The sequence below is a fragment of the Pseudophryne corroboree genome, chromosome 8 (genome assembly GCF_028390025.1).
Source record: "Pseudophryne corroboree isolate aPseCor3 chromosome 8, aPseCor3.hap2, whole genome shotgun sequence".
Classification (NCBI taxonomy): domain Eukaryota; kingdom Metazoa; phylum Chordata; class Amphibia; order Anura; family Myobatrachidae; genus Pseudophryne; species Pseudophryne corroboree.
This window is the reverse complement of record NC_086451.1, coordinates 179,234,543-179,256,673: the sequence shown is the minus strand read 5'-3', so window position 1 is coordinate 179,256,673 and position 22,131 is coordinate 179,234,543. Positions and strand designations below refer to the sequence as shown.

Sequence of the window (22,131 nt, the reverse complement as noted above, 5' to 3'; positions counted from 1 at the left end):
GGGCGGATGCCAGTCGGGGAGAGCGCCGCGCAGCCCGGGAAAAATACTGCTGAGGAGCTACATCTGGAAGAGCCCCAGGGAGGGAGAGTGTCACATGCCCCATCCTGCGCGGCACACTCTGCAGGCCTGCACATGGGAAGGGAGGTCTCTGGCCACACATACTCACCCTGCTGCTGTCCTCATCAGCGCTCTCCAGCGGGGAGCGGGGCCAGGATGAACCTCAACCTGTGAGAACTATCTTCATGATCAAGAGATCTCATATGCAAGATAAGTATGTGTTGGGAAAGGGCTGGGGAGGGCGGCTGCTCGGGCACACCCTCGTCAAGTTAAGGAGATTTAACTGAGGAAGCACAAGGGAACTCTCGTCTGAGGACAACAACTGCAGGGAGACCACATCTTTTCAGATGAACATGGGAGGGCGGAAGGCTGCCTAATACTGAAGCACCCTCAGACATTAAACCATATGCAACAACTATTGCAAGCATTCCTGGGGGAAGGTCTGCAGCAGACGGATTTGCATTCAGTGATGTCATCCAAGCAGTGGGCCAAAGTTGGCTGGAACCCTCATCTGTATATGAAAAGAGAAAAGGGGCATGCGGGGCATGGCGGTCTTTTGCGGCGCTTGGATAACCCCAAGTTTGCATTAAACACCCCCACCCTCCTTCGGTGTGGGGCTCATGTTGGCCATGCCCAAGCCCCTGAAGCATTCAAGCTGATTTCTTGCAGCAGCTGGGCACTGTAACAGCTTCAGAGCTGCTCTACAAGACAAGTAAAGGGGTGTGGGCCCTGCAGCACCACCGGTAGTTTGCATACACACATATATAGGACAGCATCTCTTATATGCCCCAGGGTCAATAAAATAGTATCCTTGTCTAGGCTATCCATCCCCTCAGATAAGGCATTTGTCCATGCCGCTACAGCACTACACACCCAGGTCGACGCAATTGCCGGTCTGAGTAAGGTACCTGAATGTGTATAAATGGACTTCAGGGTAATCTCCTGTTTGCGGTCAGCACACTCTTTGAGGGTAGCCGTATCCTGGGACGGGAGGGCTACCTTCTTGGATAAGCGTGTTAATGCTTTGTCCACCCTAGGGGAGGATTCCCATCGTAACCTATCCGTTGATGGGAAAGGATACGCCATAAGAATCCTTTTGGAAATCTGCAGTCTTTTATCTGGAGATTTCCAAGCTTTTTTACATAACTCGTTCAGCTCGTGTGAGGGGGGAAAGGTTACCTCAGGCTTCTTTCCCTTGTACATATGTACCCTCTTGTCAGCGACAGGGGGTTACTCTGTGATGTGCAAAACATCTTTTATTGCCATAATCATAAATCGAATGGATTTTGCCAATTTTGGCTGTAACTTTGCATCATCGTAATCGACACTGGAGTCAGAATCCGTGTCGGTATCTGTGTCAACAAACTGGGATAGTGGGCGCTTATGAGACCCTGACAGTCCCTGCAACATAGGATCAGGCATGGGTTGAGACCCTGACTGTCCCAAAGCTTCTGCCTTGTATAATCTTTTGTGCAATGAGTTTACACTAGCATTTAAAACATTCCACATATCCATCCAATCAGCTGTCGGCGGAGACACCACATTCATTTGCTCCCGCTCCTCTCTAATATAGCCTTCTTCCTCAGACATGTCGACACACGTGTACCGACACACCACACACACAGGGAATGCTTTTTCTGAAGACAGTTTCCCCACAAGGCCCTTTGGAGAGACAGAGAGGGAGTATGCCAGCACACACCCCAGCGCTATATAACCCAGGAATAAAACAGTAACTTAATGTTTGCCCAGTAGTGCTGCTGTATGTAATTTGCGAATTATGTGCCCCCCCCCCTCTTTTCAACCCTCTTGTCTAACGTGGTATAAGCAGGGTAGAGTCCGGGGAGCTTCCTCTCAGCGGTGCTGTGGAGAAAAAATGGCGCTGGTGAGTGCTGAGGGAGAAGCCCCGCCCCCTTGGAGGCGGGCTTTTGTCCCGCTTAAACTGTAAAATTGGTGGGGGCTCATACATATATACAGTGCCCAGCTGTATATATGTTATATTTTTGCGAAAGAGGTTTATATTGCTGCCCAGGGCGCCCCCCCTGCGCCCTGCACCCTTACAGTGACCGGAGTATGTGAGGTGTATGGGAGCAAAGGCACACAGCTGCAGTGCTGTGCGTTACCTCAGTGAAGATCATGAAGTCTTCTGCCGCCTCTGAAGTCTTCTTTTCTTCTCATACTCACCCGGCTTCTATCTTCCGGCTCTGCGAGGGGGACGGAGGCGCGGCTCTGGGACGGACGGCGAGGGTGAGATCCTGCGTACCAATCCCTCTGGAGCTAATGGTGTCCAGTAGCCTAAGAAGCAGGACCTTGCAACTCAGAGAGTAGGGCTGCTTCTCTCCCCTCAGTCCCTCGATGAGGGAGTCTGTTGCCAGCAGCGCTCCCTGAAAATTAAAAACCTAACAAAATACTTTCTGTCAGAAAGCTCAGGAGAGCTCCTGAAAAGCACCCAGTCTCCACTGGGCACAGTATCAAACTGAGGTCTGGAGGAGGGGCATAGAGGGAGGAGCCAGTGCACACCCAGAACTAAAGTCTTTCTTAAAGTGCCCATGTCTCCTGCGGAGCCCGTCTATCCCCATGGTCCTTACGGAGTCCCCATCATCCTCTAGGACATTAGAGAAAATAGGATTTTAATACCTACTGGTAAATCCTTTTCTCTTAGTCCGTAGAGGATGCTGGGCACCCGTCCCAGTGCGTACTGTGTCTGCAGTTATTAAATGGCCCTTAACTCCAGAACATTTATGTGGAGACAACTTTCCTGACTTGACCATCTTCCTTGGATGTTTTCCCCCTGTGTGACTGCTCCCCAGCCTCGGAGGGTTGCATCCGTGGTCCCTAGGATCCCGTCCTGGATCCCAAACCATCACCCCTCTAGGTGGTGAGAACTGTGCAGCCACCAATGGAGTGAGATTCTGGTCTTGGAAGACAGGATTATCCTCCGGTGCATGTGTAGGTGGGATCCGGACCACTTGTCCAACAGGTCCCACTGGAACACTCTGGCATGGAGCCTGCCAAACTGAATGGCCTCGTAGGCCGCAACCATCTTCCCCAGCAACCGAATGCATTGATGGATTAACACTCTTGCTGGTTTCAGAATTTGTTTGACCAGACTCTGGATCTCCAGAGCCATTCCACTAGAAGAAAACCTCTTCTGTGTCCAGTATCACTCCCAAAAACAACAACCGCGTCATTAGGACCAACTGCGATTTTGGCAAGTTTAGGAGCCAACCATGTTGTTAAAGAACTGTCAGGGAGAGTAGATGTTTTGCACCAACTGGTACCTGGATCTCGCCTTTATCAGGAGATCATCCAAGTACGGGTAATTGTGACTCCTTGCTTGCGAAGGAGAACCATCATTTCCGCCATCACCCTGGTGAAAATCCTCGGAGCCGTGGACAGACCAAACGGCAACGTCTGAAATTGGTAATGACAATCCTGAATTGCAAACCTCAGGTAGCTTGATGCAGTGGCTAAATGGGAACATGTAAGTAGGCATCCTTTATGTCTACCAAAACCATGAAATCTCCTTTATCCCCCGGACTGGAGATCACTACCCTGAGAGATTCCATCTTGAAATTGAATTTCTTAAGGTAGAAATTAAGGGATTTCAGATTTAAGATTGGTCTGACTGAGCCGTCCGGCTTCGGGACCACGAAGAGGCTTGAATAAAAACCTTCTCCCTGCTGACTAAGGCTGATTTGAACAATCGGTGAGGGGGAACTTCTTGAAACCCCAGTTTGTACCCTTGGGACACTATTTGTAAAACCCACGAGTCCAGGTCCGAATGAATCCAGAACTGACTGAAGAGTTTTAGACGTGCCCCCCAGTGGCGGAACTAGCGAGCAGTGGGCCCATGTGCGACAAAATGGCTTGGGCCCCCCCCCCATCCCATCCCATCCAAGTCCACCCCCTCACCCCTGGAGAGGATCTGGTGAGGGGGGCCTGCTCAGGGAAGTGGATACCTAGCAACAGTGCCGTAACTAGACATTTTAGCAGTGTGTGCAAGAAACGGCATTGGAGCCCCACCCCTGCATGCAAAACAGGGGCAGTGCGCGCCGTAGGCGCGCGCAAAAAAACATAGTGGCGTGGCTTCGTGGTTAAGCGGTGTGGCCACAAAATAATACCAATTCATAACACGGTGCACAGTAGTCTCCATTATTCAAATTACGCCGCACAGTAGCACCACTACACCAGGTAGAGACCCTTTTACACCTTACGGCGGACAGATTCCTCTTTTTACACATTACAGCAGACAGCGTCCTCTTTTTACACATTACAGCAGACAGCGTCCCCTTTTTACACATTACGGCAGACAGCATCCCCCTATTTTACACAACGGCAGACAGCGTGCCCTTGTTACACATAGCGGCAGACAGCGTACATTTTTTTCACATAACGGCAGACAGCCTGCCCTTGTTAAACATAGCGGCAGACAGCGTACACTTTTTACACATAACGGCAGACAGCCTGCCCTTGTTAAACATAGCGGCAGACAGCGTACACTTTTTTCACATAACAGCAGTCAGCCTGCCCTTGTTACACATAATGGCAGACATCGTACACTTTTTACACATTACAGCAGACAGCTTGCCCTTGTTACACATTACAGCAGACAGCTTGCCCTTGTTACACATTATGGCAGACAGCGTGCCCTTGTTACACATTACGGCAGACAGCATCCCCCTTGTTACACATTACGGCAGGCAGATTCCCCCTTGTTACACATTGCGGCAAGCAGATTCCCCCTTTTTACACATTGCGGCAAGCAGATTCCCCCTTTTTACACATTGCGGCAAGCAGATTCCCCCTTTTTACACATTGCGGCAGGCAGATTCCCCCTTTTTACACACTGCGGCAGGCAGTCCCCCTTTTTACACATAGCTGTAGGCAGATTCCCCCTTTTTACACATAGCGGCAGGCAGATTCCCCCTTTTTACACATTGCGGCAGGCAGTCCCCCTTTTTACACATAGCTGCAGGCAGATTCCCCCTTTTAACACATAGCTGCAGGCAGATTCCCCCCTTTTACACATAGCTGCAGGCAGATTCCCCCTTTTTACACATAGCGGCAGGCAGATTCCCCCTTTTTACACATAGCGGCAGGCAGATTCCCCCTTTTTACACATAGCGGCAGGCAGTCCCAACAAAGAAAGAAAGAGAAGAAAGAAAGAAAGAAAGAAAGAAAGAAAGAAAGAAAGAAAGAAAGAAAGAAAGAAAGAAAGAAAGAAAGAAAGAAAGAAGAATTATACTTACCCTCTCCGCTGGCTCAAGCTCCTCGTGCAGCTTGACGATTCCCGGGCAGTAGAGAAGGAGGAGGAGGGAGGTGGAGGAGGGAGCCGCAGCAGCGCTGTGTTATTGGTGGAGGCGCTGCTGCTGCTGCCCCTCTGCTTCACTATAGGCTGTTCTCGGAAGACAGCCTATAGTGAAGCAGAGGGGCAGCAGCAGCAGCGCCTCCACCAGTAACAAAGCACTGCTGCGGCTCCTTCCTTCACCTCCCTCCTCCTACTCCTCCCCCCCGTGCCGCTGCTCCTCTCATCTCCAAGCGACCCTCCTCCCTCTTCGTGTGTTACAGAGGCGGCAGCGTGTCTGGTGCTGCGGCTGCTGCCCGTAGTGCCCTGGCCTGATCTGTTCGTTACGACGGGCGGGCGGCGGGAGTCGCAGGACGCAGACCCGACGGGAGCGCTGGTGTGCGGCTGCGGCATGATACAATGAGTCATTGTGACTCATTGTAATGCCGGCGGCTGTGGGCCCTTGAGTGCGGCGGGGCCCCAGTGCAATGCACTGCCTGCCCTGCCAGTAGTTCCGCCCCTGGTGCCCCCCACTGGTGTGGGCTCCTGCAAGAGAGCCCCAGCGTCATGCAGTGGATTTGGCAGAAGCAGAGGACTCTGCTCCTGCGATCTTGAAGAGGCTTCTTGGAGTCAGCATCAGCATTCCCTTGGTGAATCCACAATGCCCTCCTATCCGAGACTGCCATGAAATTGGCCCGTGAGCACTTGTGCCCGGTGTAGGATTTTTAAATATGTGTAGTTTACTGTATGCAAGGGTTTAAAACCTTTTAGGAACTGAGATCTAAGGTGTATTACATGTAGTTTAAAAAAAACAAAAAAGGTTTATTTTATGGCAGTAGTTTCCAAACTGGGGTTCTTGCACTGGTAGCATAGTTTGGTGGTCCAGGACCAATTAAAATTATTTATACTTTATTAAATTGCCAAAACCATTCCCTCACAACATAACTGAACCTGAGGATGACATGCTATAAACACAATTTACTTAATTTTATATTTTTTTCTGAATTTCTCAATAAAAAAAACTTTGGCCTAGGGGTGCCGTGAAACAAATTTTGATACTATTTATTTATATAGTGCTCTTTCTCCAACAGGACTCAAGGCGCTTGAGATATGGCTTCTGGAACTGAACACAGGATTCTAAATGTGGCTGTACCAAGGACCTATACAGTGGCATTACTGTATTACTTTTTTCTGCTACTGGTTCTTTACCTATGCAAACAAGCATCTGACTTGCCTTTCCTATTGCTTTGTTACATTGCTCACCTGAAATAGTAATACTTAGATAGCTTTCCTCTTGCCATTATAATGCCCTTAATATTATAGTTAGCCTTTGTATTTTTGAGACGTGTATGATTTTGCATTTTTTGGCATTAAATGTTGCCATGTTCTTGACCATTCCTCTAGTCCAGGGGCGGAACTGCCAGAGACAACGGAGTCAGTTGCCGCCGGGCTCCAGCCCTAAAGGGGCTTCCTCCATTGCCCTCTGGCTGTTACGTGCCCTTCCTATTAAATAGACAAAGGCGCTACCAGCAGGGTCTCGCAGTTTGTACATTCCATGCCGTAACACCCTTCTTTCCACCTTTTTCAAGACCCAGCCCAGCAGCCTCGCCACTGCCACCACCGCTAGCTGCAGCACTGCCAGCGGTGGGGTGCCCCTGCTTCTTCTCACACCACAGATAGCTGGGCAGCACTGCAACTGCCTGCCTGATTGCTCCGCCCCCTTCCGGCTCCCAAGCACCTCTGCTGCCCAGTGATCCAGGAGCCTGCTGCTAGGAAGAAGTGGCCGAGCTTCAGCAAGCGAGTCTGGACACTGGCGGAGGAAGCCATGATAACCAGATAATGGGGAGTGGAGAGCCAGTTCCAAGGTAATACTTTATACAGCTGGTTGAGATCCTGGTCGGTGGATATGGATTCCAAGAAAACCCTGGAGGTGCTTCCTTTCAAGGGAGACACTCTCTTTGGAGAAGACCTCAATAAGATTGTAGCTGATCTGGCTACTGCTAAAACAGCTTGCCTACCTAGTATGACTCCTACCACGCAGAAGGCTAAAAGTACTTTCCCTTGGCCCTTTCATCCTCAAGGTAAAGCGTACCCAAGGTCAGGCATACCCAAAGCAAGCTCATGCTTCCAGACCTGCCAAGCCCAGACTGAAGCAAGCCTGGGCTGCCCATCAGCCTGCTTCCAAAACGGACAAGCCTGCCGCATGACGGTGCAGGCCTCCCTCTGGGGGATCCCAGGGTGGGGGGCCCGACTTCTAGGTTTGGCATAATTCTAAGCTAGAGAATTCTGTTTGGAGCTCACCTTGTACTTTGTGAAGAAATAATCAGCATTGTGGCTGAGCAGATACATGTAGTGTGTGGCTGCAAACTGCATGGATCTGCTGCGTTGTAATGCTGATACTTTTTTTTTCAAAGTACCAATAGCTTCATATAATGTTCACAATTTTTATGCAGGATCAAATAGCTCAATAGGTAGGGTGTTTGATTAGAATTCAACAGGTTATAGGTTTGAATCCTGGGTATGGTAGTTTGAGATGTGTTATTTAATAAAGTATGTTGTTCTGACTGCCGGCATCCTATCACCTGGGATATCATACTAAATAAATGGAGTTGATCAATTTTTTTTATTTTTTTTTTAAACTAGGGACAATTTCCAGATACTTTTCTTTATAACTGAGATTGCCCCCTGGAACTTCACATCAGTTGACAACTATGCATGAGTGGGCAGTGCTTGCTCTGGATCTGCCCACCCATTTATGTGCCGTCATAAAAGAAAGCACAACTGACAGTTATCCTGGGCGTACACTACACAATTATCTGTCAGGCTATCTATCCAGTCTGGATGGATGGAATGAAAATCTGGTAATGTATCGGAGCAAATGTCAATTAACCATTTGCTCCCAAACACTAGAAAAGTGGTCAAAAATGGTCATTACACAAATTGGTTAAACCCAAAATTTAACCAATTTGTTTAGGGGACCATTTTTGTCCATTTTCTAGTGTTTGAGAGTAAATCGTTGATGGTCATTTGCTCACATAGATAACCGGATTTCTATTCCAACCAGCCAGTGTTGGAGATATGGTCTGCCAGATTACATAATGCATACCAGAGCCATAACTAGACTTTTTGGTGCCCTGTGACAGATAATTATATGCGCCCCCCCCTCCCCATTTTTGCAATATGGACAAAAGGCGCATGCCTTGTGGGGAAGGGACATAACAAGATTGGTCTCAGAGAAAGCACATGAGATATGAAGATATATCTAGTATACTTGACACTCAATGGTTTGTGGTATTGCCGGGGTGCCCTCCTTAAATGCATATACAGTCACACATGGCGTGTTTGTGCAAATGGCATATCAGCAGTCAGCACTAACTGGTGACATGCCATTTGTACAAGTAAGCCATGTGTGACTAATATATAAACATACTTTATTAAATAACACCTCAAACTATCATACCCAGGATTCAAACCTATAACCTTTTGAATTCTAATCAAATACCCTACCCATTGAGCTACTTGATCCTGCATCTATTCTAACCTCCAAAAACAGATTGAGTTGCATTTTCCAGCGTGTTTTGTTTGCGCCTTTGCAAATGTCTTACATCGACAAACTTATTTAGTACTATTTTGCAAATAGGGTTACATTGTCGCAACATTGTGTTCCCTAATTGCTTGATTTTTTTAAATGCAACAATTGATAAAGACACCTGATAATTGCTCTGTGGAGTCTTATTTTGTGTCTACTTCTTATCTACATTTAATTCCCTACCTCTAATCAAGGCATTTTTAAATGCTGGGGGCTGCCAGGACGTGAGGCCTACCTAGACTTTAGATCTGAATTTGAATGTACTTGTGAACTAACTTAATTTCCTACTTCTAAATTCATTCCTAAATTCACTACTTACATTAATCCTGTAGTTGGGCATTTTGAGCCTTCAATTGTGGGCATTGTTTTGTGTCCAGACCAGCAGCTGGTGGTGTGCATTTGCTGGAAAGGCATCGAAGACCTCCGATATGCTGCATCTCCTGATGTGTGTCTCCCTCAAGTGGCTGTCAGCAAATGCATGCTAGACACCCCATTCCAAGCTGATTGTGACATCACGGAACATGCATCATAGAACAGGCATGCTAGAATATGGGTCTTCAACCTGCGACCCTCCAGCTGCTGTGGAACTACATATACCAGCATGCCCTGCCTCAGTTTTAGCATACCTTAATAGCAAAACTGTGGCAGGGCATGCTGGGATGTGTAGTTTCACAGCAGCTGGAGGGCCACAGGATGAAGACCCATGTGCTAGAGCCAAGCCGCAGGTATATTGAATGCTAGCAAGCTGAATGTTTAAATCATTTTTGTTCCGCAGCATTCCAATGCGGAAGATTCCATGGAACCAGAGATTATTCCATTGAGAAGGACATGCTGCCTGGATGACTACACTGTGCAAATTAAATCACGGAGCCAGTTGGTTTGTGGGTGGCTCTGGTGACTGGGTGGTTGGGTGGGTGGTGTGTCGGAGGTGGAGCACATGCAAATGATTGTGTATCATCCAGCTAGTGAGAGAGAAAACTCATGCAGGAGTGTGCCTGCTTGTCAGTGGGTTATGCACCTTGCCAGACGTCAAATCTACATAGAGCAGCTGGAGGGGACAAGAGCAGGTTTGCAAAATATAGATAGAAGAGCATATATGCTGGCACATTCTCCATGATTGTGTCAGCTTATGTTTTGGTGCACTGCACTTTCCTCCACTAAGTTTTAGCCATTTTTGTTAAGCTCAAGTGTAGTTGCTTCTCGGCCTTTTGGCTGTGATCTTGTATCGTGGTTGAAGGGTCTGCTGGAGGGAGGGATTGTTTTCTTCATTGGCGAAAGACCAAAGATATTCCAGGATGGAAGGCTTGGGAACACTATCCGTTTTTCAGTTGTGGAAGAGCACAGAGGTCGGATTGGACTACATTCTATAGTAAAGGATACCTTTCTATTTATTGCCCCTCCCCTTATATGTGTCTGTGTTACAATAAAGCTTCGGTCTTGTGATTCCCTCACCCTCTTACACTCCACACACATAGCCTTATTAACTGTTGTATTATTGTATAGTTTAAATGTATAGTGCAGTTCATGATTTATAGTGTAGGCTGGCCTGTGCTGTAGTTCTTGAACTGTACTATACCGACAGCATTTGTATTGTGTTTTGGCTGTGCTGCAACACAGTACTTATGTGTGTAATGTTTATGTATGTTTTTTTGCTTCTTTATGTCAATAAAGACTGCTTTTTCAATCCAATATCTGAAAACAATCAATGTTTATCTTTGATGGCAATAGAAGTGGTATGATATTTGCTGCTTTTGAAAGGCAATATCTGATATGTCCCCTATCTGGGAACCATATATTAAATGGCTTTTCAGAAAAGGAAGATGGTAGAAGAGCTTTCAGTACTTGTTGGACCGATGCACATTTCCTATTCTAGCCTCCAAAAACAGATTCAGTTGCATTTTCCAGTGTGTTTTAAATGCGCCTTTGCAAATGTCTTACATCGACAAACTTATTTAGTACTATTTTGCAAATAGGGTTACATTGTTGCAACATTGTGTTCCCTAATTGCTTGATTTTTTAAATGCAACAATTGATAAAGACACCTGATAACTGCTCTGTGGAGTCTTATTTTGCGTCTACTTCTTATCTACATTTAATTCCCTACCTCTAATCAAGGCATTTTTAAATGCTGGGGGCTGCCAGGACGTGAGGCCTACCTAGACTTTAGATCTGAATTTGAATGTACTTGTGAACTAACTTAATTTCCTACTTCTAAATTCATTCCTAAATTCACTACTTACATGAATCCTGTAGTTGGGCATTTTGGGACTTCGATTGTGGGCATTGTTTTGTGTCCAGACCAGCAGCAGGTGGTGTGCATTTGCTGGAAAGGCATCGAAGACCTCCGATATGCTGCATCTCCTGATGTGTGTCTACCTCAAGTGGCTGTCAGCAAATGCTTGCTAGATACCCCATTCCAAGCTGATTGTGACATCACGGAACATGCATCATAGAACAGGCATGCTAGAACATGGGTCTTCAACCTGCGACCCTCCAGCTGCTGTGGAACTACACATCCCAGCATGCCCTGCCTCAGTTTTAGCATACCTTAATAGCAAAACTGTAGCAGGGCATGCTGGGATGTGTAGTTTCACAGCAGCTGGAGGGCCACAGGATGAAGACCCATGTGCTAGAGCCAAGCCGCAGGTACATTGAATGCTAGCAAGCTGAATGTTTAAATCCTTTTTGTTCCGCAGCATTCCAATGCGGAAGATTCCATGGAACCAGAGATTATTCCATTGAGAAGGACATGCTGCCTGGATGACTGCACTGTGCAAATTAAGTCACGGAGCCAGTTGGCTTGTGGGTGGCTCTGGTGACTGGGTGGTTGGGTGGGCGGTGTGTCGGAGGTGGAGCACATGCAAATGAATGTGTATCATCCATCTAGTGAGAGTGAAAACTCATGCAGGAGTGTGCCTGCTTGTCAGTGGGTTATGCACCTTGCCAGACGTCAAATCTACATGGAGCAGCTGTAGGGGACAAGAGCAGGTTTGCAAAATATAGATAGAAGAGCATATATGCTGGCACATTCTCCATGATTGTGTCAGCTTATGTTTTGGTGCACTGCACTTTCCTCCACTAAGTTTTAGCTATTTTGGTTAAACGCAAGTGTAGTTGCTTCTCGCCCTTTTGGCTGTGATCTTGTATCGTGGTTGAAGAGTCTGCAGGAGGGATTGTTTTCTTCATTGGCGAGAGACTGAAGATATTCCAGGATGGAAGGCTTGGGAACACTATCCGTTTTTAAGTTGTGGAAGAGTTGAAAGACTGGATTGAATTACATTCTATAGTAAAGGATATCTTTGTATTTATTAATCCTCCCTTTATATGTGTCTGTCTTTCAATAAAGCTTCGGGCTTGTGATTCCCTCACCCTCTTACACTCCACACCCATAGCCTTATTAACTGTTGTATTATTGTATTGTTTAAATGTATAGTGCAGTTCATGATTTATAGTGTAGGCTGGCCTGTGCTGTAGTTCTTGAACTGTACTATACCGACAGCATTTGTATTGTGTTTTATCTGTGCTGCAACACAGTACTTATGTGTGTAATGTTTATGTATGTTTTTTTGCTTCTTTATGTCAATAAAGACTGCTTTTTCAATCCAATATCTGAAAACAATCAATGTTTATCTTTGATGGCAATAGAAGTGGTATGATATTTGCTGATTTTGAAAGGCAATATCTGATATGTCCCCTATCTGGAAACCATATATTAAATGGCTTTTCAGAAAAGGGAGATGGTAGAAGAGCTTTCAGTACTTGTAGGACCGATGCACATTTCCTATTCTAGCCTCCAAAAACAGATTCAGTTGCATTTTCCAGCGTGTTTTGGATGCGCCTTTGCAAATGTCTTACATCGACAAACTTATTTAGTACTATTTTGCAAATAGGGTTACATTGTTGCAACATTGTGTTCCCTAATTGCTTGATTTTTTAAATGCAACAATTGATAAAGACACCTGATAACTGCTCTGTGGAGTCTTATTTTGTGTCTACTTTTTATCTACATTTAATTCTCTACCTCTAATCAAGGCATTTTTAAGTGCTGGGGGCTGCCAGGACGTGAGGCCTACCTAGACTTTAGATCTTAATTTGAATGTACTTGTGAACTAACTTAATTTCCTACTTCTAAATTCATTCCTAAATTCACTACTTACATGAATCCTGTAGTTGGGCATTTTGGGACTTCGATTGTGGGCATTGTTTTGTGTCCAGACCAGCAGCAGGTGGTGTGCATTTGCTGGAAAGGCATCGAAGACCTCCGATATGCTGCATCTCCCTCAAGTGGCTGTCGGCAAATGCCTGCTAGACACCCCATTTCAAGCTGATTGTGACATCACGGTACATGCATCATAGAACAGGCATGCTAGAACATGGGTCTTCAACCTGCGACCCTCCAGCTGCTGTGGAACTACACATCCCAGCATGCCCTGCCTCAGTTTTAGCATACCTTAATAGCAAAACTGTGGCAGGGCATGCTGGGATGTGTAGTTTCACAGCAGCTGGAGGGCCACAGGATGAAGACCCATGTGCTAAAGCCAAGCCGCAGGTACATTGAATGCTAGCAAGCTGTATATTTAAATCCTTTTTATTCCGCAGCATTCCAATGTGGAAGATTCCATGGAACCAGAGATCCTTCTATTGAGAAGGACATGCTGCCTGGATGACTACACTGTGCAAATTAAATCACGGAGCCAGTTGGCTTGTGGGTGGCTCTGGTCACTGGGTGGTTGGGTGGGTGGTGTGTCGGAGGTGGAGCACATGCAAATGATTGTGTATCATCCAGCTAGTGAGAGAGAAAACTCATGCAGGAGTGTGCCTGCTTGTCAGTGGTTTATGCACCTTTCCAGACGTCAAATCTACATGGAGCAGCTGGAGAGGACAAGAGCAGGTTTGCAAAATATAGACAGAAGAGCTCTCCAGCCTAGTTTGCTGTCTGTTTCCACTTCTCTTTTCTTGAGCCGCTCCCTTCTATGCCCTAGCGCACTATCCTGACTTCTCCCATCTGCTTACTTTGTGCCTTCCAACGCACAATGCGAACTACAGGTAGTGCTGCAGGGCCCACACCCTTTTACTTGCCATACAGAGCAGCTCTGGAGCTGTTACAGTGCCCAGCTTCTGCAAGAAATCAGCTTGAATGCTTCAGGGGCTGGGGCATAGCCAACATGAGCCCCACACCGAAGGAGGGTGGAGGTGTTTAATGCGAACTAGGGGTCATCCAAGCACCGCAAAAGGCCGCCATGCCCTGCACGCCCCTTTTCTCTTTTCATATGCAGACGAGGGTTGAAGCCAACTTTGACCCACTGCTTGGATGACATCACCATATGCAAATCCATCTGCTGCAGGCCTTCCCCCAGGAATGCTTGCACTAGTTGTTGCATTTGGTTTGTTGTTTGGGGGTGCTTCAGTATTAGGCAGCCTTCTGCCCTCCCATGTTCATCTGAAAATATGTGTTCTCCCTGCAGTTGTTGTCCCCAGATGAGAGTTCCCTTGTGCTGCCTCAGTTGAATCTTCTTTACTTGACAGAGATGTGCCTGAGCAGCGGCCCTCCCCAGCCCTATCCTAAATCATACTTATTTTGCATAGGAGATACCAATGGTCATGAAGATTGTTCTCCCAGGGTGAGGTTCATTCATTGCATTCTGGGTATGCTGACCCCTGTGATTTCCCCAAATGTGGGAAACTTGACTGCATTATTTGTGGTAGTGGGGGACTGTGTTTGTGCTTTCCTCTGGTCAGCTCTGGTAAAAGTCAGATTTATTTGTCTCAGATCTTCCTCTAGCCTTGTTCTTCTTTCGAGAGTTCCCTTGTGCTGACTCAGTTGGATCTCCTTCACTTGACAGGGAAGTGCCCGAGCAGCGACCCTACCCAGCTCTAGCCCAACTCCTACTTACCTGCCAGGTGAGATACTATGATCATGAAGGTGCTTCTCCCAGGGCAAGGCTCACCCATTGCACTCTGGGTGTGCTGCTCTTGCGATTTCCCCAAATGTGGGAAACTTGACTGCATAATTTGTGTTTCCCCTGGTCGGCTCTCGTATAATTCAGATCTCTTTGTCTCAGGTCTCTCTCCAGCCTAGTTTGCTGTCTGTTTCCACTTCTCTTTTCTTGAGCCGCTCCCTTCTATGCCCTTGCGCACTATTATGACCTCTCCTGTCTGCTTACTTTATGCCTTCCAACGTCAATGCAAACTACAGGTAGTGCTGCAGGGCCCACACCCTTTTACATGCTTTACAGAGCAGCTCTGGAGCTGTTACAGTGCCCAGCTGCTGCAAGAAATCAGCTTGAATGCTTCAGGGGCTGGGGCATAGCCAACATGAGCCCCACACCGAAGGAGGGTGGAGGTGTTTAATGTGAATTAGGGGTCATCCAAGCGCCGCAAAAGGCCGCCATGCCCTGCACATCCCTTTTTTCTTTTCATATGCAGACGAGGGTTGAAGCCAACTTTGACCCACTGCTTGGATGACATCACCATATGCAAATCCATCTGCTGCAGGCCTTCCCCCAGGAATGCTTGCACTAGTTGTTGCATTTGGTTTGTTGTTTGGGGGTGCTTCAGTATTAGGCAGCCTTCTGCCCTCCCATGTTCATCTGAAAATATGTGTTCTCCCTGCAGTTGTTGTCCCCAGATGAGAGTTCCCTTGTGCTGCCTCAGTTGAATCTCCTTTACTTGACAGAGATGTGCCTGAGCAGCGGCCCTCCCCAGCTCTATCCCAAATCATACTTATTTTGCATAGGAGATACCATGGTCATGAAGATTGTTCTCCCAGGTTGAGGTTCATTCATTGCATTCTGGGTATGCTGACCCCTGTGATTTCCCCAAATGTGGGAAACTTGGCTGCATTATTTGTGGTAGTGGGGGACTGTGTTTGTGCTTTCCTCTGGTCAGCTCTGGTAAAAGTCAGATTTCTTTGTCTCAGATCTTCCTCTAGCCTTGTTCTTCTTTCGAGAGTTCCCTTGTGCTGACTCAGTTGGATCTCCTTCACTTGACAGGGGGGTGCCCGAGCTGCGACCCTCCCCAGCTCTAGCCCAGCTCCTACTTACCTGCCAGGTGAGATACTATGATCATGTAGGTGCTTCTCCCAGGGCAAGGCTCACCCATTGCACTCTGGGTGTGCTGCCCCTGTGATTTCCCCAAATGTGGGAAACTTGACTGCATAATTTGTGTTTCCCCTGGTCGGCTCTCGTATAATTCAGATCTCTTTGTCTCAGGTCTCTCTCCAGCCTAGTTTGCTGTCTGTTTCCACTTCTCTTTTCTTGAGCCGCTCCCTTCTATGCCCTTGCGCACTATTCTGACCTCTCCTGTCTGCTTACTTTGTGCCTTCCATCGCACAATGCAAACTACAGGTAGTGCTGCAGGGCCCACACCCTTTTACATGCTTTACAGAGCAGCTCTGGAGCTGTTACAGTGCCCAGCTGCTGCAAGAAATCAGCTTGAATGCTTCAGGGGCTGGGGCATAGCCAACATGAGCCCCACACCGAAGGAGGGTGGAGATGTTTAATGCGAATTAGGGGTCATCCAAGCGCCGCAAAAGGCCGCCATTCCCTGCACATCCCTTTTTTCTTTTCATATGCAGACGAGGGTTGAAGCCAACTTTGACCCACTGCTTGGATGACATCACCATATGCAAATCCATCTGCTGCAGGCCTTCCCCCAGGAATGCTTGCACTAGTTGTTGCATTTGGTTTGTTGTTTGGGGGTGCTTCAGTATTAGGCAGCCTTCTGCCCTCCCATGTTCATCTGAAAATATGTGTTCTCCCTGCAGTTGTTGTCCCCAGATGAGAGTTCCCTTGTGCTGCCTCAGTTGAATCTCCTTTACTTGACAGAGATGTGCCTGAGCAGCGGCCCTCCCCAGCTCTATCCCAAATCATACTTATTTTGCATAGGAGATACCATGGTCATGAAGATTGTTTTCCCAGGGTGAGGTTCATTCATTGCATTCTGGGTATGCTGACCCCTGTGATTTCCCCAAATGTGGGAAACTGGACTGCATTATTTGTGGTAGTGAGAGACTGTGTTTGTGCTTTCCTCTGGTCAGCTCTGGTAAAAGTCAGATTTCTTTGTCTCAGATCTTCCTCTAGCCTTGTTCTTCTTTCGAGAGTTCCCTTGTGCTGCCTCAGTTGGATCTCCTTCACTTAACAGGGGGGTGCCCGAGCAGCGACCCTCCCCAGCTCTAGCCCAGCTCCTACTTACCTGCCAGGTGAGATACTATGATCATGAAGGTGCTTCTCCCAGGGCAAGGCTCACCGATTGCACTCTGGGTGTGCTACTCCTGCGGTTTCCCCAAATGTTGGACACTTGATTGCATAATTTGTGTTTCACCTGGTCGGCTCTCGTATAATTCAGATCTCTTTGTCTCAGGTCTCTCTCCAGCCTAATTTGCAGTCTGTTTCCACTTCTCTTTTCTTGAGTTGCTCCCTACTATGCCCTTGCGCACTATCCTGACTTCTCCCGTCTGCTTACTTTGTGCCTTCCAACGCACAATGCAAACTACAGGTAGTGCTGCAGGGCCCACACCCTTTTACTTGCCTTACAGAGCAGCTCTGGAGCTGTTACAGTGCCCAGCTGCTGCAAGAAATCAGCTTGAATGCTTCAGGGGCTGGGGCATAGCCATCATGAGCCCCACACCGAAGGAGGGTGGAGGTGTTTAATGCGAACTAGGGGTCATCCAAGCACCGCAAAAGGCCGCCATGCCCTGCATGCCAATTTTATCTTTTCATATGCAGACGAGGGTTGAAGCCAACTTTGACCCACTGCTTGGATGACATCACCATATGCAAATCCATCTGCTGCAGGCCTTCCCCCAGGAATGCTTGCACTAGTTGTTGCATTTGGTTTGTTGTTTGGGGGTGCTTCAGTATTAGGCAGCCTTCTGCCCTCCCATGTTCATCTGAAAATATGTGTACCTCCTGCAGTTGTTGTCCCCAGATGAGAGTTCCCTTGTGCTGCCTCAGTTGAATCTCCTTTACTTGACAGAGATGTGCCTGAGCAGCGGCCCTCTCCAGCCCTATCCCAAATCATACTTATTTTGCATAGGAGATACCATGGTCATGAAGATTGTTCTCCCAGGGTGAGGTTCATTCATTGCATTCTGGGTATGCTGACCCCTGTGATTTCCCCAAATGTGGTAAACTTGACAGCATTATTTGTGGTAGTGGGGGACTGTGTTTGTGCTTTCCTCTGGTCAGCTCTGGTAAAAGTCAGATTTCTTTGTCTCAGATCTTCCTCTAGCCTTGTTCTTCTTTCGAGAGTTCCCTTGTGCTGCCTCAGTTGGATCTCCTTCACTTGACAGGGGGGTGCCCGAGCAGCGACCCTCCCCAGCTCTAGCCCAACTCCTACTTACCTGCCAGGTGAGATACTATGATCATGAAGGTGCTTCTCCCAGGGCAAGGCTCACCAATTGCACTCTGGGTGTGCTGCTCCTGCGATATCCCCAAATGTGGGAAACTTGACTGCATAATTTGTGTTTCCCCTGGTCGGCTCTCGTATAATTCAGATCTCTTTGTCTCATGTCTCTCTCCAGCCTAGTTTGCTGTCTGTTTACACTTCTCTTTTCTTGAGCCACTACCTTCTATGCCCTTGCGCACTATCTTGACTTCTCCCGTCTGCTTACTTTGTGCCTTCCAACGCACAATGCGAACTACAGGTAGTGCTGCAGGGCCCACACCCTTTTAGTTGCCTTACAGAGCAGCTCTGGAGCTATTACAGTGCCCAGCTGCTGCAAGTAATCAGCTTGAATGCTTCAGGGGCTGGGGCATAGCCAACATGAGCCCCACACCGAAGTAGGGTGGAGGTGTTTAATGCGAACTAGGGGTCATCCAAGCGCCGCAAAAGGCCGCCATGCCCTGCACGCCCCTTTTCTCTTTTCATATGCAGACGAGGGTTGAAGCCAACTTTGACCCACTGCTTGGATGACATCACCATATGCAAATCCATCTGCTGCAGGCCTTCCCCCAGGAATGCTTGCACTAGTTGTTGCATTTGGTTTGTTGTTTGGGGGTGCTTCAGTATTAGGCAGCCTTCTGCCCTCCCATGTTCATCTGAAAATATGTGTTCTCCCTGCAGTTGTTGTCCCCAGATGAGAGTTCCCTTGTGCTGCCTCAGTTGAATCTCCTTTACTTGACAAGGGAGGCATTTTGGATTTTTTCTTTGGGTACCCTTACACCTGATGGTCTGAATGAGAGTATCGAACTGAACAACATTGGCAGTCTCTGAAGATTTTATCTATTGATTTACCTAATATATTATTTATTGAATATCCATTTATTGTATGTTTAATAAATAAACAAAATTATTAGAAGTAGCTATTTTGGAAACAGCTTTCCTCTTAGGATGAAACTGTATAATCCTGTTGTGTGTGTTCCTTTAAAGTTCTTTAGTAAAATCCACTAGTAATGATGAACATCAGATTTCTTCCTCCATCCTCTTTTTACACTTTCTCTTGGTTCTATATATATATTTTTTTTTTCTATTTTTTTTTCCCCTCCTTCTCCCAAAAGGCCCCCCTCCCCCCCCTCCCTGTTTTAAATTTTAAAATCTTTAAATATTTAAATCTTCGAATCCTTAAATTGTCTGTTTAATATTTATTTTTTCTTCATTTCTTTTTGTTGTTTAAACAGCAATGTAATTATTCCAGGGGTTAAAATAATGAAATATAGAAATAATATTAACAAAAATTAAAGGTAAAAATGAATTGATAGAATGATCCCATTAAAAGTAAATAAATAATATGGATGTTAAGCTGAGCGGGTTGGATTCGAACATGGGACTAGCTGCATAGAGTGCATTTGATGTTTCCCCTGCGCCACAAGAACTGCTTTAGTAGTGGCATGGATTTATGTTACCCTAAAAGGTTTTATATAAGTAAATGGGGATCCTTAGTGCTGAGTCTCTGAATTATGTATATGTGATTATAGATATGAGGTATTGATTGAAAGATTATAGGTTAATCTGTATATAGATTATATATTTTCTGTTATTTTTTAAACCACCTTGTTGCTTATTTTATTATTATTTTTAATCACCATGTTGCTTATTTTTATATTATGAAATGCCTTTATATGTGCAATTGCAATTAGAAAGTTGTTCCATATGTGGGTCATTACATGTATGCATCCAATTAGTACATGTATGTATCCAATCAACTAATTAGTAATGCTATTGGTCCGGTGCATTTTAAAAAGAGCCTGCTAGGCTGCTGATGTATCCTCTGACGAAACCGCTCTTGGATAACAGCGGAGAAACGCGTAAGAAAGGTGATTACCGGACACTCTGATTGCTGAGATATAAGCCCGTTCATGAACGAGCTACATCACGGCGGACGTCTGATGTAAAGACAGCGGTGAAGGGGAAAAAGCAATTTGAGACCGAGCAAAAGGAGGTCTCTACCCCACGGCAGGGAGAAATATCCCGACCGCGAGTGCCAATAAGATCCAGCCACGGTTAACGGGGGTCGTAGCATACCGCTGTGTTTCACCAACCATCACAGCGCTCTCCCCCTGTTTTCTTTCATTACTCACATGAGTTACATATGAACTTTAACTGCAGTAAATAAGAGGCGTTGGTTACAACTGTTGCTGTTCATCCACAAGAAGGAATTTAATGTATCAATTACAATTGGAAAGTAACGATTAAATTACAACAGCTGTATCCAGGAGGATTTTTTGGACACTTTAATAAACATTCCGTTGTCATCAAGGGCAATATGAAATAGATCCTGATTACATTTAGATATGGATAGTGGTGCCTATATATGTTGACTCCATTGTATTTTATTGAATGTGGGTTTCTTCTGTCTATATATATTTTTTAAAAATAAAGAGCTTGTACATTTTATTTTTTGCGCTCCCTTGATAACAAGTGTGATTATCTTTAAAATTTGGTTTATTATTGGTAGAACAGTACTACCTATGGGAGCAGCATTTTATAATATATGGTGAAAATTAATAGATGTATAAAGATTAAATAAGCAACAAATTGGTGAAATAGATACGTTTTGATAGGAGCGCTGGGTTCTATATATATATATTGACATTTGGTTATATATATGTATAGACTTTATAAATTCTTGACAGAGATGTGCCTGAGCAGCGGCCCTCCCCAGCCCTATCCCAAATCATACTTATTTTGCATAGGAAATACCATGGTCATGAAGATTGTTCTCCCAGGGTGAGGTTCATTCATTGCATTCTGGGTATGCTGACCCCTGTGATTTCCCCAAATGTGGGAAACTCGACTGCATTATTTGTGGTAGTGGGGGACTGTGTTTGTGCTTTCCTCTGGTCAGCTCTGGTAAAAGTCAGATTTATTTGTCTCAGATCTTCCTCTAGCCTTGTTCTTCTTTCGAGAGTTTCCATGTGCTGCCTCAGTTGGATCTCCTTCACTTGACAGGGGGGTGCCCGAGCAGCGACCCTCCCCAGCTCTAGCCCAACTCCTACTTACCTGCCAGGTGAGATACTATGATCATGAAGGTGCTTCTCCCAGGGCAAGGCTCACCCATTGCACTCTGGGTGTGCTGCTCCTGCGGTTTCCCCAAATGTTGGACACTTGACTGCATAATTTGTGTTTCCCCTGGTCGGCTCTCGTATAATTCAGATCTCTTTGTCTCAGGTCTCTCTCCAGCCTAGTTTGCTGTCTGTTTCCACTTCTCTTTTCTTGAGTTGCTCCCTTCTATGCCCTTGCGCACTATCCTGACTTCTCCCGTCTGCTTACTTTGTGCCTTCCAACGCACAATGCAAACTACAGGTAGTGCTGCAGGGCCCACACCCTTTTACTTGCCTTACAGAGCAGCTCTGGAGCTGTTACAGTGCCCAGCTGCTGCAAGAAATCAGCTTGAATGCTTCAGGGGCTGGGGCATAGCCCCACACCGAAGGAGGGTGGAGGTGTTTAATGCGAACTAGGGGTCATACAAGTGCCGCAAAAGGCCGCCATGCCCTGCACGCCCCTTTTCTCTTTTCATATGCAGACGAGGGTTGAAGCCAACTTTGACCCACTGCTTGGATGACATCACCATATGCAAATCCATCTGCTGCAGGCCTTCCCCCAGGAATGCTTGCACTAGTTGTTGCATTTGGTTTGTTGTTTGGGGGTGCTTCAGTATTAGGCAGCCTTCTGCCCTCCCATGTTCATCTGAAAATATGTGTTCTCCCTGCAGTTGTTGTCCCCAGATGAGAGTTCCCTTGTGCTGCCTCAGTTGAATCTC

General features: G+C 46.5%; 10 non-coding genes across 10 annotated transcripts; all 10 read left to right on the top strand.

Moving 5' to 3' along the window:
• Positions 1–14,499: 14,499 nt before the first annotated feature.
• LOC134950838 (U1 spliceosomal RNA) lies at positions 14,500–14,664 on the top strand. Its single transcript, XR_010183687.1, has one exon. It is a non-coding gene; the product is annotated as a U1 spliceosomal RNA (small nuclear RNA).
• A 152-nt stretch (positions 14,665–14,816) lies between these two features.
• Positions 14,817–14,979, top strand: LOC134952305 (U1 spliceosomal RNA). Its single transcript, XR_010184860.1, has one exon. It is a non-coding gene; the product is annotated as a U1 spliceosomal RNA (small nuclear RNA).
• Positions 14,980–15,649: 670 nt separating this feature from the next.
• Positions 15,650–15,813, top strand: LOC134951443 (U1 spliceosomal RNA). The gene has a single exon (XR_010184182.1). It is a non-coding gene; the product is annotated as a U1 spliceosomal RNA (small nuclear RNA).
• Positions 15,814–15,965: 152 nt separating this feature from the next.
• Positions 15,966–16,128, top strand: LOC134952573 (U1 spliceosomal RNA). Its single transcript, XR_010185067.1, has one exon. It is a non-coding gene; the product is annotated as a U1 spliceosomal RNA (small nuclear RNA).
• Positions 16,129–16,799: 671 nt separating this feature from the next.
• On the top strand, positions 16,800–16,963 carry LOC134951793 (U1 spliceosomal RNA). Its single transcript, XR_010184467.1, has one exon. It is a non-coding gene; the product is annotated as a U1 spliceosomal RNA (small nuclear RNA).
• Positions 16,964–17,115: 152 nt separating this feature from the next.
• Positions 17,116–17,278, top strand: LOC134953629 (U1 spliceosomal RNA). Its single transcript, XR_010185690.1, has one exon. It is a non-coding gene; the product is annotated as a U1 spliceosomal RNA (small nuclear RNA).
• Positions 17,279–17,949: 671 nt separating this feature from the next.
• On the top strand, positions 17,950–18,113 carry LOC134951004 (U1 spliceosomal RNA). The gene has a single exon (XR_010183822.1). It is a non-coding gene; the product is annotated as a U1 spliceosomal RNA (small nuclear RNA).
• A 152-nt stretch (positions 18,114–18,265) lies between these two features.
• On the top strand, positions 18,266–18,428 carry LOC134952955 (U1 spliceosomal RNA). The gene has a single exon (XR_010185319.1). It is a non-coding gene; the product is annotated as a U1 spliceosomal RNA (small nuclear RNA).
• A 2,619-nt stretch (positions 18,429–21,047) lies between these two features.
• LOC134950600 (U1 spliceosomal RNA) lies at positions 21,048–21,211 on the top strand. The gene has a single exon (XR_010183491.1). It is a non-coding gene; the product is annotated as a U1 spliceosomal RNA (small nuclear RNA).
• Positions 21,212–21,363: 152 nt separating this feature from the next.
• LOC134952933 (U1 spliceosomal RNA) lies at positions 21,364–21,526 on the top strand. The gene has a single exon (XR_010185305.1). It is a non-coding gene; the product is annotated as a U1 spliceosomal RNA (small nuclear RNA).
• The last annotated feature ends 605 nt before the right edge of the window (positions 21,527–22,131 follow it).